The following is an 11,941-nucleotide window of genomic DNA, read 5'->3' as shown; positions in this document are numbered from 1 at the left end:
TTTATTAAATTATATATCAGTTATGTTAAATTAGCTCTATACCATAAGTATAGCATTTTTTTTTATTAATAATTTTCTATTGCATCATACATTAAATTTGGTTTTATACATGTGACCTATCTTTACAGAGTGTTACATGGTCTAATGTTAATTTACTGCTTAACTTATTAGCCACCATATTTCTTCTATAAGGCTGGTATTACACGGAGCGATTATCGTTCGAAAAATCGTTTGGATTTGAATGATAATCGTTTCATGTAATAGCAGGCAACGATTAAACGACCAACGAGAAAACGTTGATCGTTTAATAGGATCCGGACCTATTTTTATCGTTTGATCGTTCGCACATCGTTCGCACATTGTTCGGTGAAATAAGAATTCGCAGCTGAAATGCACGCAATACCGACGACTAAACAACCGCAAGAACGATCATAAATAACGATCATCGTTCCATGTAATTGGGCGAACGATTTCGGGTCGTTTGCCTTAGTGGTCGTTTAAGATCGTTTATCGTTAATCGTTAGTCGTCGAAAAATTTCTTGGTGTAATAGTACCCTTATAAGAGGTACACATCAAAAGAATTTCCCAACTTATAACATTTACTTTTGATGTATGACAGTGTATACAGTGGTTTATGTAATCCATTGCCCAATATGCAAAAAAAAAAAAACTATACTGTGCTGTAAAATTTTTTTGAGGTGATTCACTGTAAAGGAAAGCATAGTCTGCTGAACTTTTCTATACAGTAAAAATAAGGTATCTTGGTGCATACAATCCTGGCAGAAGTCAAACGGACACTTTTTTGGCCTCTGATGGGTCAATGGAAGTGTATGACTAAGTTGAGCCCATGTGTAGGAGCTTTGCTGAGTCAGGCGCTGAAGGTATTTATCCAAACAACTGTACAATAATTATATACTGTAAATTAATTTATAATTTGTGTTCTAGCTAAAAAAATGAATGAATTTATAATCTTCTCTCCTATAGGGCACTATTAATTCCAGGGTGCTGTAATTATGATAAAAGCTATGTTCCCGGGTCCTGTTGAAGGCCTCTGGATGTCATCTTTGGCTACAAACCGGTTACTTCATGTACCCGGCTTTTACAGCTGCAGTGTCATGGACCAGCTGAGCGATTGCCTGCTCAGCCAGTCAGTCAGTGAATGGGGTGGTGTCCAATCACTCAGCCAGGTACGTGACATTGCGGCAGAAAACCAGTGGCTGTCAACAAGACCAGGAAGCAGCCCTATGGGGCACACAGATATGTAAGTTTACTTTGTTTATTTCCCCGCACCCCCCTGCAACAATGGCTGTTATTTGCCCTTATTTTTTCATTGTGGGAAAATAGCCATATACATATCTGTGCTGTCTCTCGCTGTTTATCGTTTTCTGCCACACAAAGCCCTGTTTACACAGATGTTGATGTTGATAAATTAGCTCAAAAGACACGATTAGCTAATGATTGGGTGTTTTCCTCCCATTTTCATGTCCCAATTATCAGCCGCAGGGGCGTTTTACAATAGCAATGGTTCTGGCCCATGTAAAAGGCCCTTGAGTATCATTTCTGAATAGATCTTTTGCTTATATATTTTTCTAGAAGAGAGACCTACAACAATTCCTCAAGTTTTTCGGCTGAAGACTGAAGGAGACGTCTCTGCCATCGCCTGCCTGGCAAAAGATTTCTACCCTAAGGATGTGGAAATTTATCTTAATAACATAAAACAAGAAAATGTTAGTACATCCTTGTCTAAGGAGGGATTGTACAGTGCGGTCAGTGTTCAGAACGGGAGGACAGATGATTTTACATGTGAAGTCAAGCATAAGCAGAGCAGGATTACAACTTCCAAAGGTCAATATAAAATTATAATTTCTGATTTTCTAGAGGAAGTCCAAACCTAGTGTCACATCCACGGCCGCGGCACATACCTCTTGCCACGCCGCTGCTGCCCCATCTCCTGCTCTGTGTCGGGGCTTCTCCTCCTCCTTCTCCCTGTCAGCTCGAAGGGTGCGTCCCTGTCTCCTAGGGAGCGCGCGCGCTGGCTCTGCTATTGTTTAAAGGGTCAGTGTACCTTTATTTGGCTGCTGCTCTACAGCTCTCCTATAAATTGCAGCCCTGCCCCATCACAGGTATTGGAGCCTCTATATGCTTCCCATTAGTGTGTGGCCCAGCTCTCCTGTATCCACCCTGTGTATCCTGTCCGTATACTCCTGCCTGTGTATCCTGCCCAGCATTTCCAGCCATTCCTGGTTCCTGCCATCTGACTGCTGTCTCAGTTCCAACCAAGCCACCTGCTGAGTGCCTGTGTATCTGCCTACTAGTCTCCAGCTGCACCTCGCCACTGCCACTAGAAAGCCAAGCCTGGGGTAGCAACCTGGGGGTCGCCTGCAGCAGCAAATCCATCCTGCTTTGCAGCAGGCTCTGGTGAAGACCAGTGGCCCCTTAGACTCTGCTCCCTGGTGCGGCTTACATCATCGCTAGTGGTGGCACAGGGGAACCACTACTCCCAGCGTTACACCTAGCCAACATTTCAGTTTTAGGCTATGTTCACACAACATTTTTCTATGCAAAATAACGGCTGTTGTTTTTAAAACAATGGACCTTATTTTACAAGGACAGCCGTCGATAATGTGCATGATCATTATTTTTGGTCATTATCGAAAAACTGCCATCACTTTGCCTGAAAACGACGTTGTGGGAACATAGCCCCAGATTTTGTCTTAAAGCAAATCTGTACCCACTGCCCCCCCCCCAAAAAAAAAAACAAAAAACTACTGATATAGTTCCCTAGATGGGGTAAAGTCCTTCTCAGATGTCACTTCCAAAATTTTGCTGGTGCTGTCTTTTGGGTGAAAAATCATCTTTTATTTTATGAGGCTTGACCTAGAGCATTCGTGCCCTAGGCCTGCACCGCCTCTGTGATATTATTCTTCCACCCACCATTCTTGTACGGCCCAGGCTGTGCCACTCAGCATATAAACATCTGCAAATCCCATGTAGTAAGGAATAAGGCTATGTTACCACGACGTAATTTGAGTCCAAATAACGGCCATTATTTGGACTCAAACCAACACAAAAAAAAAGACTTGTGGGAACGTAGCCTAAAGATGTGGCACTTACCGAGTCCAATTCCAAAAACCTTAATTTCATCAACTAAATTGCCCTCAAGTATTTATCCTGTGAGTTGATGGAATAAAGGTTTTTGCAATTCCTTACTTCTTAATAGGGATGAGCCGAACCTGACGAAACCCGGACTCTCGGCTGTCTTCCACCTCCGTGGAGAGGGTAGATAAAGCGGGAGGACCGCCTGGAAAACTGGGATACAGCCTATGGCTGTGGCTGTATCCCGGTTTTCCAGGCGGTCCTCCTGCCGGGTGCTGACGCCGGCCCTGTCCCTACCTTTTAGAAAAGAAAAACCCGGAGGCTGGACTTCTCCTGTAATGTTAACAACCATGTAAAGATGAGATACCATGCCATAATTTACATGTTTAAAAATAGAATGGGAAATGCAGGAATAGGCCAAGTGCCCTGGAAACCTGAGGTGCAGTATCTGCTTTAACATTCTTTACTAATTTGCTTTTAAATTAGCTGAAGAGGAAGAAGAATCTACAGACAAACAGTGTGTGAGCACAGACAATACCGGAGGTCAGTGATACATTATACATGATGAGCTTAGTAAATAACCTTGCCATATTTTGCTATTATCCTACATACTAAATAGTCTTGCAATGCTCACATCACGTACTGTACCTTGGGCCTGTCTGACATTATGCAGCTCTTACCTTAACCCCTTGCTAAAATCTGTTAAAGTAGAATAAAGTCATAAGGACTACAGATTACACTTGGTAAAGCCTCTTTTACAGAAATTTACAGTACTAGGCTATGCTCACACAACATACTATTTATGAAATTTAATTTTTTTTTTTTCATTTAATTTCTTTTCATAGTGCAAAGATTTGCAATGAAGTCAATGCAAGCAATGGTCGTTGTTTCACACAATGTATTAAACAACGGTCGCTGTTTTGAATGCCAAATAACATCCGTTGCTTATACATTGTTTTAACATAGCCTTAAAGTCACACAGTAATAAGCACAAGTCTTAGAATAAGGTTACACAGCAGCGGAAAAATTTAATAAAACTTTTTGAAAACCAAAAATTGTTGCACTTTAATAATTCCTTAGAATTTACACAATGGACCGGTGTGGCCAGAGCAAGCTGAAACGTCTGTAGCCCACCTTCACAAGGAATGAACGTTCTCCCAGCCCCGAGCTCTATAGATTTAATAAAGTGCAAAGATTTTTGGTGAGTGGCACTGCTGTGTATCCTTACTCTTGGGCTCGTGCTTATTATTTAGTTTTTTTTGTTTCTAAATGGCTGAGCACCTCTGTTGCTAGTTGGTGCTACTAGGACATTTACACCCCGTTGCCCAAACACCGCTAGGATGTGGACCCAAGACTATTTTTCAGTCACTATACAGTGCCTATATACTATTGGATGATAGTGCCAATTGAGTCTCTATTTATTGTGCTGTTCAAATTCCATTTCTAGTTTAAAATGTATGTATTACGTATGACAGGTACATTAGATATACAATATACAGCACAGTTTAACAAAACTACGATGGTATAAACATAGCAAATACTTAACAGCAATCAAGATCAGCCTATATCTCACCTTAAAAGACGTAGTGGGAACATAGCTAAAGAAGGATTATCTAAGTTGTCCATTTTGACAGGTTTGCGTCAGTCATTCTAAGGCTATGCTCACACAATGGCATAAAACAGCCATGTTTTGGCACAAAAATGATGGCCGCCAAAAAAAAAAAGCTGCTCACAAATTAGGGCGATATTTTGATTATTTATGGCAATAATCAAAAAACATCCTCATTTATCTCAGAACACATTGGGGGAGATTTATCAAAGGGTGTAAAATTTAGACTGGTGCAAACTGCCCACAGCAGCCAATCACAGCTCCTCTTTCCTTTCAGCACTGCCTAAAGCTGAGCTGTGATTGGTTGCTGTGGGCAGTTTGCACCAGTCTAAATTTTACACTCTTTGATAAATCTCCCCCATTGTGTGAACACAGCCTACATACACAGGATATATAAGATCCCTTTAAAGGGGTAATCCCGTGCCACATGGCCACTTTCTTTCAAAAACAACATGACTCTTGTCTCCAGTTCAGGTGCGGTTTGCAATTAAGCTCCATTCACTTCAATGGAACTGAGCTGTGAAAACCGGCCCAAGCTGGAGACATGAGTTGTACTGTCTCTGGAAGGAAGTGGCCATGTTTTTGTAGCGCTGGATAACCCCTTTAAAATCACGTGAAGGAAATCCATTCTCCCAAAACTGTCCTTTACAGCTCTTGAGTTCTTATATTCACTAAACACTTTTCTCTCTTTCAGCTCAGAGCACTGAACAAATCAATCTGCTCTCTTTAACTGTGCTGGGGATGAGGGCATTGTTTGCCAAAACTCTGGCCTTCAACCTTCTGCTGAGTGCAAAGATCTTCATAATGTAAGGTGAGAACCCTGTCATATGCGTAACAAACCATTTACATTAAGAAACAAACAGCAGTCCATGACCAGTTGCAGCAACTAGAGCAGTTTTATAAGTGAGTGCAGAAAAAAAAATCATGCTGCACCTTATTATACCCAAAATTCTATATTAGAAGGGTTATCCAAGTTTTTAAAAAATTGACGGCTTATCTTCCTGCTCTGGGGCATAGACATTGAATGGCCAGAAGCAATTGGCTTCCTTTATTGTGTATTGTTGGTGCTGGGTTACTATAGCATAGCTCTTTTATGCAGTGGATGGATTTGAGCCACCTTTTGCCCCATCAATTCCTTCCACCAGGACCCATTCTGGGTTGTGGACCCTACCACAGTTGGAGAAACGCCTTTTCTGCAATATACAACCGTGATTGTTTGATTTTTACCACTTTAGTGGCATACGCGTGCCACCTCAGCAGCCACACTGCCACAGGTGATAAACTAGACCACGACTTTATTACTTCATTTGTTTTCATCATTTTGTGCATTTTTGTGTATCATTATAATAACTAAACAATTAGGCTATGCTCCCACAATGTACAAATTAGGCCAAATTACGGCTATTAATTGCAGTTATTTTTGTATTGTGGGAACATAGCCTTTTAATAAAAAAAACAACACCCAAGTCAAAAAAGTAAATAGTAAATGCCTTTTCTATGTAATATCAGATCATTGATTACTAAGGCTTCTTTCACGCTGTATGTTTACACATGTACCCGCAAAGCTCTATAGGCTCATAGGCTGGATACATCTTTGAGTACATTTGTTTACTGTATGAAATCACATAAGGCTGTGAGATTCCAAACACAGGAAACCGTTGTAATAACCTATACCACGTCATGTGTGTGTGTGTGGGGGGGGGGAATAATTCAACATGACTCTTAAAGTGACTGTACCACCAGGCCCAGGCTGAAGCACTGGAGGCGGGCCGACCCACCCTTAGTAGGAAGAAACTCCAGCCCCTCCATGACGTGACTCCATTAGAATCAATGGAACCCTATCATAGAGGGGCTAGGGTTTCCTCCCACTAAGTGCTTCCTGGTGGTACAGTCACTTTAAGAAGAGTGACACCACCCCTCGGTCTTTATAGGTAATTTTAATATAGTGCATGTTGTTTTTAAAGTTCTATTTCTACAATAGCCACAATATGTAAAGGCATTATTATCATGCTACTACAATCCAAAATAACAGAGGGGTATGTCTATGTTCACATTACTTTTTTTTTTCTTTCCACTTTTTTTTTTTTTTCCTTTTAAATTATGTCCGTTATTTCGTATTTTCGGTGCCTGTCATTACAGTGGTACATTATTTTAGTTTAGGTGGACTGACCGGCCTTTGGATGTGTCTTTAAACGAAAAGTCTATTGAATTTAAAGTAAAGTAAAGATGGTGAAAGGACAGTGAACAACTAAAAAAATAACGTCCAGTGTTTACAAAAAAGACATCTCCACAATTAATTGTTATGGTCATTATTTTGATGTCCGTGCAAACAACGTCCGTTATTTAATACACTGTCGGAGAGATTTATCAAACATGGTGTGAAGTAAAACTGTTTCTAATGCCCCTAGCAACCAATCAGATTCCACCTTTCATTCCTCACAGACTCTTTGGAAAATGAAAGGTGGAATCTGATTGGTTGCTAGGGGCGACTGAGCCAGTTTCACTTTACACCATGTTTGATAAATCTTCCCCTGGGTGCATTCAACGTCAGGTCAATTCAAATGCAGTTATAACTGACGTAACTTTAAAAAGAAAATGCAGTCGCCTTTTTACTTTTTTTCTTTTACTTAGTGTGAAATAAGCAGTTTGGGGGCTCTAAGTCTTTATAATGGGTTCCCTATAAAACAGATAATATATATATGCCATATGTAGTGTACTGTACAAAATTTTGAAGAACTTAATTGTACAATTTCACAGGAATGATTCTCTCTACTTACAGAAAGCAGCGTGCCAAATGAAGATTTATCGTACCTGGGCTTTCATCTCCATTACATTTGTAACTAACGGAGAAATTAAATCATCGGCTTCTTCTGGACTCTACTGAATGTTAAAAGCAGCTTCTCCTATATATTATATCTAGAATGATATTCAGTTATTTTGCTTATTATAAGAAATATACTATATTACTCTTTCTTCATTGGAACAATTTATCAGAATTAACAGAAAAATGTATCTTGTTCTTAGAAACCGATCAGAACTCAGCTTTAACAGCTTAAACTAAACGGGAAAAGTTACCGAACTGCATTGTGGTCATTATGAGCAAGCAGGGCAGTTTTTCCTGTTAAAGTGCTGGTATACAGTGCTGTCATGCAGGGCTTACCATTTATTGCCAAGCTTCACCTAAACCTGCTTAGGAACAACAGTACTACTTGGTTGGCACCAAAAAAAAAAAACAATAAGTAAATACTAAAAGTGGTAGGCTCTCTAGCGTGACCGCCCTTAAATTAAGTGTGTTCGGTATACCCAATACCGAACACACTTAATTTAAGGGGGGTCACGCTAGAGAGCCTACCACTTTTAATAAATCCTAAACGAACCACGATAAAACAGCTGAATGATTTTAGTGCAGTTCAAAAAATTTGCTCATCTATACTTACCTGTCTGCACATCCCCCCCCCCCCTCAAAACCCCGTGTCCTTCTCCGGTCTCCACACCTGCCAAAATCCCATTCGGCCAATAAGCGGCACAGCCTGTGATGAGCTGAGCGAGCTGTCACTCCTGTCTCGAAAGTGACAGTCCACTTTGCCAATCACTGACTGACTAAGATGAGACAGTGACTGGCTGAACAGGATTTTGGCAGCTGGTAGAACCAGAGACCCAAAGGAGGACACCGGGAGAGTGAGGACAGGTGAAAAAATATTTTTTCAGAAATGTGTTTGCCAATTTTCTGAACTTGCTCCGAAATTTACAAAAAGTTTGGTTTGGGACCGAAATGGGACGAAAGTTCGAAATGAATCTTGGTTCAATACGCTCATTTCTAATCATGATCATTACTTATGGCCTTAATTTTTTCAAACTCGACCGTATTTCCTCCTCAAAAAACATTCTGTGAACATACCCTTAATCGTTTTGAATGATAAATAATATCCACTTGGACTGAACTTCATATATTGCTTCTAACAATTTATTGCTGATGTATTAAGTTGCTGGACAATCTCTTCATTACAGTTTGTTCTGCTATGCTTATAATATTATACCTCGATAAATTATAGTCAAGAAAAAAATAAAAATAAAATTAAAGAACTAAAGTTTCATTATTCAGTTCAGACAGGTTTTAAGGGTATAGTAGATAGTAAGGCTGTGCTTATACATGGCATTTTTTGGGACCGTCAATATTATGAGACAGCCACCTTTCCTTGCTATGATCCTGTAGTGGGAACATAGATCAAAAATGTTGCATTTTTATTTCAACGTATAGCTACAATGTATGGAGATTAAAGGGGAACTCCGGATAAGAAAAACTTGATTTCTATTAAAAGGACATTAAACGTTATATAGATGTGTCTATACAATGTATTATCATATCTGTCCGGTTCTGCCACACTAGTAGCTGATAGAAACCCAGGAAGTGAAGAAAAATGGCCTCTGTGCCAACTCACATTTTCTCCTGCTCCCACTGCTCTCCCACCTTAGGAGACAAATATTCCATGCCTCTGTCTCCCATTGTGTGTGTTTGCTGAGCACAGGCTGATGATGCAGACAGGGGGCAGGGCGTGATGTCAAAGGAGACTTGACTGGATAACCCAATGCCCTGAGTGATTCACCATCTCTGACCGTCCAGAAGCAGGTGCAGCACTAATTTTACTGAATGTGATGGGTGGGGGGCTGTGATGATCAGCTGAGGGAAAACATTGCATTCTGGGAACTGCTCAACCAGGGAGGACAGAAACACAATAAAGAACAGTTTCAAAACTGGGATAGACAGGTAAGCAATGCTATATGCTTCTGCAGAAGTTTCATTTCTTTTAACCTCTACCTTGAGTTCCCCTTTAAAATGTTGTGTGAACACAGCCTAAAACCAAATTATATCAGTCTACAGGCCACTGTTTGCATAAGCGTCCAAAAACTATTGTACCTGGACAGTAACATGCTACACTTAAAAGGGTACTCCACTAAAACATAACTTTTGATATGTTGCTGCCCAAAGTAGGACTAACAATTCATTGCATACTTGTTATTATCTTTTTAGTCTCCTTCCCTTGACCTCAGAATAACCCTCCTAGCATAACAAAGAAGCTACAGTGTTGCAGATACAGCCTGCCAGTGACTTGTTTACATCAACTGTCTCAGAAGGGAGAGGGGACGAAGGGGAGACAGAGAAAAGCTCACACATAGATTTTTGTGTCTTCAGCAGAAAGCAGCAGCTTAGAGCTGGGGAAAGGAGACAAAATAGATAACAATAAGTATGGAATGAATTGCTAGTCTCACCATGATGGCATACCCCTTTATATGTCTATTAGGTATCCTCACTGAGGAAATATGGACTCCCAAAAATGTTTCTCCCAAGGAAGGCAATAACCCTCCGCTGGATGGACCTTGGAAGAATATAGTCCCCAATAAAAACAGTGTATAAAAAAGAGGCCATCCTAATAAATTTGGTACATGGGTATAGGTTACTTAGGGACTCTGTTCTTGACAGCCTGGCCACTAAATTAGCCCCAGGTTGCTCAGAATGAATAACATGACATTATATGTAATTATGTTTTCTTTATTTGGAATATTCATTTCCATGCAACATATTTTTTGTTTTTTGCACGCCCCTCCTGAGTTGACCTCGGTCTCGAGAGGTCAATCTGTATTTCTTTTTTATGTAAGGGTGCGTTCACACCTACAGGATCTGCAGCAGATCTGCAGCAGATTTGATGCTGTGTTCAGTTATTTAAATGAAATCTGCTGCAGAAAATCAGCTGCAGATCCTGTAGGTGTGAACGCACCACAAGGGTGCGTTCACACCTACAGGATCTGCAGCAGATCTGCAGCAGATTTGCAGCAGATTTGATGCTGTGTTCAGTTATTTAAATGAAATCTGCTGCAGAAAATCAGCTGCAGATCCTGTAGGTGTGAACGCACCATAAAGGAGTTTTGTTCTCTGCACATTGTTCAATAATTCCGCTGCGAATCCGTCATCTGTGTTTGTACCCTTAGAAATATTCTAAAAACAAGATGGAGGTTATGGTTACAGACATAAAAAGGAGTCTGAATAGGCGGCCACTTTTTCTATTTAAAAAGACGTCTGTAATTGCCGCAATTTAACAAACTCCAATGCAATGCATTAAAGTCAACGGGATGACAGACGTCCAATGAACACAGTTTATTATACGACAGACGTATCTGCACGGACGTCATAATAGTGATCATTTTAATTATTTTCAAGTCTTTTGCAAACAGCGGACGTTATTTTTTAGTTGTTCACGCAAAGTTTTTCTTTTTAAAGACACAACCAAAGGCCAATTAGTAAACCCAAACTAGAATAATTTACCAACAGCCGTCATTGCACTGATTTGCGGCCAATCCTCAAAATAACAAATGTCATTTTAAACTGAAAAAACATCGTGTGAACATAGCCTAAGTAAAAAAAAAAGTAAAAAGGAGATTGCTTTTTCCTTTTAAAATGACGTCAGTTATTACCACATTTTAATTGACCTGATTTTAAAAAATTATAAACGGGCAAGAATGAAACGTTGTGTGAACATAGCCTTACACAGATCTTTAACTTAAAACAAGGAACATAGTAGCATCTTTACCTAAAACGATGATTCGCCTTGCCTTCTCAATGTCCCAGTGAACATCTGTGAAATATGTATGTTGATTTATATGCAAGTCAGTAAACAAGCATGATTACGGTCATGTGACCCTGTACAGTCATGACCTCTATATTTAGAGGAAACATTGTGCAGTGACAGAAGACATGAAGCTTATTCTCAGCAGCTTCCTTCTATAATATAGAGCTGAGCAACTTCAAGCATGTGACATTTAATTAGAGATGGCTGCTGAAGTTGGATGCAGCCTTGAGGCTGCCTGGAAACATGGATACAGTATATGGCACTCTTCATACTACATTCTTTTTATGTAAAGAATGGGCGCTGTTTGCAATTGAATCAGTGTCTGTTCTTTACTTCAGGCATTGTGTGGTATACCCCCAGTGTGGTGTTATATCGGAGGATAGGCCGGTCACTTGCTAGTTGGTGAGGTATGACGACACTTCTTTGGTGGTTGGCCGAGATACAGCCAGACCTTGAGATGTTAACTCTTGACACCAGTGCCTGGTGGGCAAACAGTTGTGATGGCATGACTGCTTTTATTTTATAAGCGCTGCAGAATCTGTTGGCGCCATACAAATAAATATTATTATTATTATTATTATTATTATTATTATTATTATGAGGCCGGTTGTAC

The 11,941-nt window shown here is 40.1% G+C and overlaps 1 long non-coding RNA gene across 1 annotated transcript; it reads left to right on the top strand.

Moving 5' to 3' along the window:
- Positions 1-1,597: 1,597 nt before the first annotated feature.
- LOC138787067 (uncharacterized) lies at positions 1,598-7,956 on the top strand. Its single transcript, XR_011362289.1, has 4 exons — positions 1,598-1,845; positions 3,583-3,639; positions 5,400-5,516; positions 7,485-7,956. It is a non-coding gene; the product is annotated as an uncharacterized lncRNA (long non-coding RNA).
- Positions 7,957-11,941: the final 3,985 nt, after the last annotated feature.

This window comes from Dendropsophus ebraccatus, chromosome 3 (assembly GCF_027789765.1).
Source record: "Dendropsophus ebraccatus isolate aDenEbr1 chromosome 3, aDenEbr1.pat, whole genome shotgun sequence".
NCBI lineage: Eukaryota > Metazoa > Chordata > Amphibia > Anura > Hylidae > Dendropsophus > Dendropsophus ebraccatus.
This window is presented reverse-complemented; position numbering and strand designations above follow the sequence as displayed.